Below are 6,000 nucleotides of genomic sequence, written 5' to 3' on the forward strand. Positions count from 1 at the left end.
GAAGAAACTTGAATCTGATGAAGAAGATGAATCTGTTTCTAAAACCAGAAAACAAAGTCGAACAGAACAACCTGCAGAAGGTCATTTCAACAGCTCAAGTGGTCAATACAGAGGAAGAGGTAGATCTCCAATGAGATTTAATCGAGGTAGAGGACGTGGAACTAGATCAAATGTCCATTGTCAGCTATGTTATAAGTTTGGTCATGATGTAAGGGAGTGTTGGCATCGATTTGAAGAGAACTTCACTCCAAGCTTACCACCACCACAAAATACATCATATCCTCAGTTCTTTGCTCATCAGCAACCTCAATCAACAAGATCCTTTCAGTACAACAGATCACAGAACCAACCACAGGCATTCATCTCAACACATTCTGCTGGCTCTTCAGTTCCACACTCAACTCCACTAGTTGAGTGGGTTCCTGATTCTGGAGCATCGAACCATGTCACTGGTACACCTCAAAATATCATTCAAGGTCAATATCTTAGTGGTACTGATCACATTCTGATTGGAAATGGACAAGGTTTATCCATAACAGCTATTGGTTCCTCTTCAGTTATATCTCATTTCCATTCTAATTCCTTATTGCATCTTAAGAATTTGCTCTTAGTCCCATCTATTACCAAAAATCTGATCAGTGTCAGTCAGTTTGCTAAAGATAATTCAGTATTCTTTGAATTCCATTCTGATGTTTGTTTTGTGAAATGTCAGGATTCTCATCAAATACTTCTTCAAGGTGTTGTTGGAACTGATGGCTTATACCACTTTCCAAATTTGCAGCTCACCACAGATTCTGTCCCAGTCAAAAATACCTCTTGTACCAGCCCTCCTTCTATCAACAAGTCTGTCAATCTAGTTAGTGCTAGTAGTAATACCAATGTACCTAGTACCAGTACTGGTATTAGCATCAATAATACAACATGTACTTCAACTGATTCCTTGTATTCACTGTGGCACTGTCGTTTGGGGCATCCACATCTTGAGTCTCTTAAAAGTGTACTTAAATCTTGTAATATACACATCAATAATAAAATAGCAGAATTTTGTTCACCTTGTTGTTGTGCAAAGTCTCATAGACAATATTCCCCATCATCCAAAACTGAATATACTGTACCTTTTACTCTAGTCTTTAGTGATCTTTGGGGACCATCTCCTGTCCAATCTTCTCTTGGTAATACATATTATATCTCTTTTGTTGATGCTTGTACTCGATACACTTGGCTTTATCCCATCAAACAGAAATCTGATGCTATTGCTATTTTTAAACAATTTCATACTATGATAACCAATCAATTTCAGCTGCCCCTAAAAGCCTTACAAACAGATTGGGGGGTGAATTTCGGGTGTTCACTCAATACCTTAACCAGCATGGTATTATCCATCGAGTTACATGTCCACACACTCATCATCAAAATGGTGTTGTGGAAAGAAAGCATCGTCATGTTGTGGAGACTGGTCTAGCTCTCCTTTCACACTCCTATCTTCCAATGTAGTATTGGGACTATGCTTTCTCTACTGCTGTGTACCTTATAAACAAACTTCCCTCTTCTGCCATTGCTTTTAAAGTTCCTCATACTGAACTCTTCAAACAACAACCTGATTACCTTTTTCTTAAGTCTTTTGGTTGTGCCTGTTTTCCCTTCTTAAGGCCATATAATAAGCATAAAATGGAATTCCGATCAAAAGAATGTGTCTTCCTTGGTTACTCATCACATCACAAAGGCTATATCTGTTTGAGTCCTGATAGCAAAATTTTTATCTCAAAAGATGTGTTATTTAATGAGTACAGGTTTCCTTTCAAGGAATGGCCTACCAAGAGGATCAGTACCACTCCTCAGACTGCTCCCACATGCTTTATTCCCTTGTATGTTCAGCCCTCAAGTGGTTCCAACACTGGGATTCCAAGCACAGTTGTTGCTTCCAGCATCCAAACAACAGCTCCTGCATATGTCTCTCCAGTGACTCACACTGACAGCAATGCTGATACCTCCAATGTTGTGTCTCCTATTACACCTCATGCTAATGAATCATCCTCTGGTAGCAGTCTTGATTGTCCAGCTATTGCAGTTGATTCTGCCCTTTGTGATGGATCGCCAGGAACTGCATGTTCTCCTTCTCCTTCACTGTCCTCACCAACCAGTCCTGCATCATCACATTCAGAATATGCTCCATCCACTTCTCTGAGTTCTTCCTCTCCTACTCATTCAATTATTACACGGTCCAAATCTCTGGGCAGGAATCTTGTATTGCTCATCCACATAGAACCTTCTTCTGTTAAGCAAGCACTCAACAGTCCACATTGGCTTAAGGCAATGCAAACAGAATATGTAGCCTTGCACAGCAACAGAACCTGGTCTCTTGTTCCCTTACTTCATGGAAGGAAGGCTATTGGGTGTAAATGGGTGTTCAAGGTGAAGGAAAATTCATATGGAAGTATCAACAAATACAAGGCTCGTCTAGTGGCTAAGGGGTTTCACCAAAGGCCAGGGTTTGATTACAATGAGACCTTTGCTCCTGTTATAAAACCTGTCACTGTTCGGGCTATTTTAGCCATTGCTCTTACCTATGATTGGCCTTTGAGACAACTAGATATCAACAATGCCTTTCTAAATGGAGACCTAGAGGAGGAGGTGTACATGGTACAACCTCCAGGCTTTGAGGCTGAGAACAAGTCCCTTGTTTGCAGACTACACAAGTCTCTTTATGGCCTCAAGCAAGCTCCAAGAGCTTGGTTTGACAAGTTGAAGAATGCAGTATTGTCATTCGGTTTCCAAGCAAGCAGGTGTGATCCATCCTTATTCATTTATAAAGCTGGAAGTTTGAGAATCTATATGTTAGTTTATGTAGATGACATTATCCTTACGGGTAACAATGCTCCATTTATTCAGAAATTTATCTCACAGCTCCATACCTCTTTTACTCTAAAGGATCTAGGGGACTTGGACTTTTTCCTTGGTATTGAGGTTAAGAGGCTGCCTACTGGTTCTTTGTCTCTCCATCAATCCAAGTATATCAGAGATCTCCTTGCTCGGGTCAATATGCAGGAAGCAAAGGCCATCTCTACTCCTATGGCTTCTAGTTGTAAACTCTCCAAAATTGGCTCAGCTACCTTTGATGATCCTCATTTGTATCGATCTGTGATTGGTGCTTTACAATATGCAACCATTACACGACCAGAAATCTCCTTTTCTGTCAACAAAGTTTGCCAATTTATGAGTCAGCCATTGGTAGAGCACTGGAAGGCTGTAAAACGCATTCTACAATATCTACAAGGCACTACCACCTTTGGTCTTCATTTTCATCCTGTTAAGTCTCCTCATGGATCTTTTCCCCTTACTGCTTATTGTGATGCTGATTGGGGAAGTGATGTTGATGATCGTAGGTCCACTTTTGGAGCCTGCATCTTCCTTGGTTCGAACTTGCTCTCTCGGTGGTCCAAAAAGCAGCCACTTGTAGCACGGTCTACTGCTGAGGCAGAGTACAGGAGTATGGCACTCGTTTGTGCTGAGATTTTGTGGATTAAATCTCTTTTTCATGAATTGCAACTATCACTATCTGTCCCTCTTATCTTGTGTGACAACCTGAGTGCTGTGGCCATTGCCCACAATCCTATTCTTCATGCTCGTACCAAACATCTTGAATTGGACTTGCATTTTCTTCGAGAAAAGGTTGTTGCCAAGGATATTACAGTTAAGCACATTCCTGCTGCAGATCAATTGGTTGATTCCTTTACCAAACCACTGTCCCTCTCCACGTTTGCTGCCTTTAGAAGCAAGCTCAAAGTGTTGAACTCGCCTCCTCATTCCACCACTGTTGACCTTGTGGGGAAGTATTAGATGTATATAGCTTAGTTTGTACCTATAGCAGCTGATTACTGCTGCTCTTGCTATCAGTTAGGTTGTTACAAGTTTGTTAGATTTGCTGACTCATCTTTGAGTCAGCTTTGTGCTCTATATATAGAGCTTGTACTCTTTCACATGATATACGATTCATTTTTACTCTGATAATACATTTTACACATTAACTCTCTCTCTCTCTCTCTCATGCCTCTCTCTCAATCTCTCTCAGTTTCTCACATTTTTCTTCAATGGAGGAATTCTATTACATATGATGGAAATATGCTTCATTCGAGTGATTGATTCATTTGTTTATGATTAAATTGAAAATTACAATTTTGACTCTTTCAAAATTATACACAAGTCTACACCATGATAGTTTATATCTTGATTTATCATTACGATTTTATATTTTTAAGATTTTTTGATTTTTTTTTTCATCAAAATAATTTTACCAATATTTCAAATGTTTTTATGATTTTATGATTTTTGATGATTTTTTTATGTTATGATTTTTTATCCCCTTTCAACTTTACATAAAATTTCAATTTTAACTACCTTAATATCCTTATTGACCGGACCACATAATCGATTATAAAACTCACTACGTGTCGAGGTAATATATTGATCGATTATTATATTTATTTAATCATTTATATACAGAAGGTAATCGATTACAGCCTTGCCACCAGGCTTTTCCGATCGTCATTCTTATAGCAATCGGCGGACTTGCACGTTTGCACATACAAAACTTGGGAGGGGGGAGTAAAGTATATTTTGCGTCCTCGACAAAAATTACAGGGCCCAATTTAATCCTTTAGGGAAAAAAAAGTTGACTCCCTTAAAATTCCAAAATAGACCGAATTAGTAGAAATCGTGGTCCCTCTGAAATTCAAAAAAGACCAACATTAGTCCCTCAAAAAGACTAACATGGTTCTATCTTGGAATTTATAGAGACCATGAGTCGACTTTTTTTTCTAATGGATTAAATTAGGCCCCGTAATTTTTGTTGAGGAACCAAAAGATATTTTACTAAAAAAAAAATTTGTGATTGCGGGTCATAGTTAACTTTCAGTAAATACTTAGGTTCAAGAGTTGGGTGATCGATTTGATAATGTCAATACCAAGTTGCTTAAGCGTTTGCATTGTCTTGATCCCCGTGATTCATTTGCTACTTTTAATAAAGAAAAGTTTATTGAGCTTGCTAGATTTTATCCTTTGGAGTTTAATGAGCTTACAGATATTCTTTTTCTTTCTTCAAGTCTCGCTAATTTATTGCTGATGAAAGAGCTAAATCTGATTTTGTCAATTTGAAAAGAATTCTTGTCCTTGCTTTGAAGATGGTTGAGAAGAGAAAGGATATTGTTTATCCATTGGTCTATTTGTTGATAAAGTTGGCACTCATTCTACCGGTAGCAATTGCTAGTATTGAACGAGTTTTTTCTGCAATACTTTTGCTAAGGATAAGTTGCGTAATAGGATAAGTGAAGATTAGTTTAACGCATGTATGCTAACTTATGGTGAACGTGATATATTTGAAAAGATTGATGATAAAGATATAATGCAATATTTTCAAGAAATGAAGAATCAAAGAATGCTTTTGTAATCGTTCTATTGTAACAGCTTAGTTGACTCTTGTTACTATTTTTTTATAATAAGTTGAAGTTTTCTTTTCTTTTCTTGTTTATATTATTTTGTTTTTTAATACATTTAAAACTTTCTTTAAAAAATATTTGGGGAATCTCCAGCCCTAAGTGTGCACATATAAATAAAATTTCTTGGGTCCGCCACTACTTACAGCCTCTACAAGAAGCTCGCAAAATGAAACCATAAAGTTGTAGCCTTTCTTTTCTTTCCAAACTAAAACGAAGTAGCCTGACTAAATTTCGGTGTTGTAGCTTGGCCACTAACTACACTTCATTCTTAATTTTTGTATCTTTTTGACCTGAATTCATTTACAACCTTTTAATAGCAGCTTCTTGTCCATTGGAAAGCTTATCCTGAAAATTTGTCAGAGTTAGTTACAGATAGCTTAGGGTCAATAGTGAGTGAATGACATAATCTGAAAATTTATATTTTTCTAAAATGTAACTGCATTTTTTTACCTTGTAAACAGGTCCAAATCCTCCTCGTCCTAGCATTTTTGTCTTAGAAAAGTTATGT

This window comes from Gastrolobium bilobum, unplaced genomic scaffold, assembly GCF_033153095.1.
Source record: "Gastrolobium bilobum isolate Gb01-03AN ecotype WA unplaced genomic scaffold, APGP_CSIRO_Gbil_v1 utg52192, whole genome shotgun sequence".
NCBI classification, from domain to species: Eukaryota; Viridiplantae; Streptophyta; class Magnoliopsida; order Fabales; family Fabaceae; genus Gastrolobium; species Gastrolobium bilobum.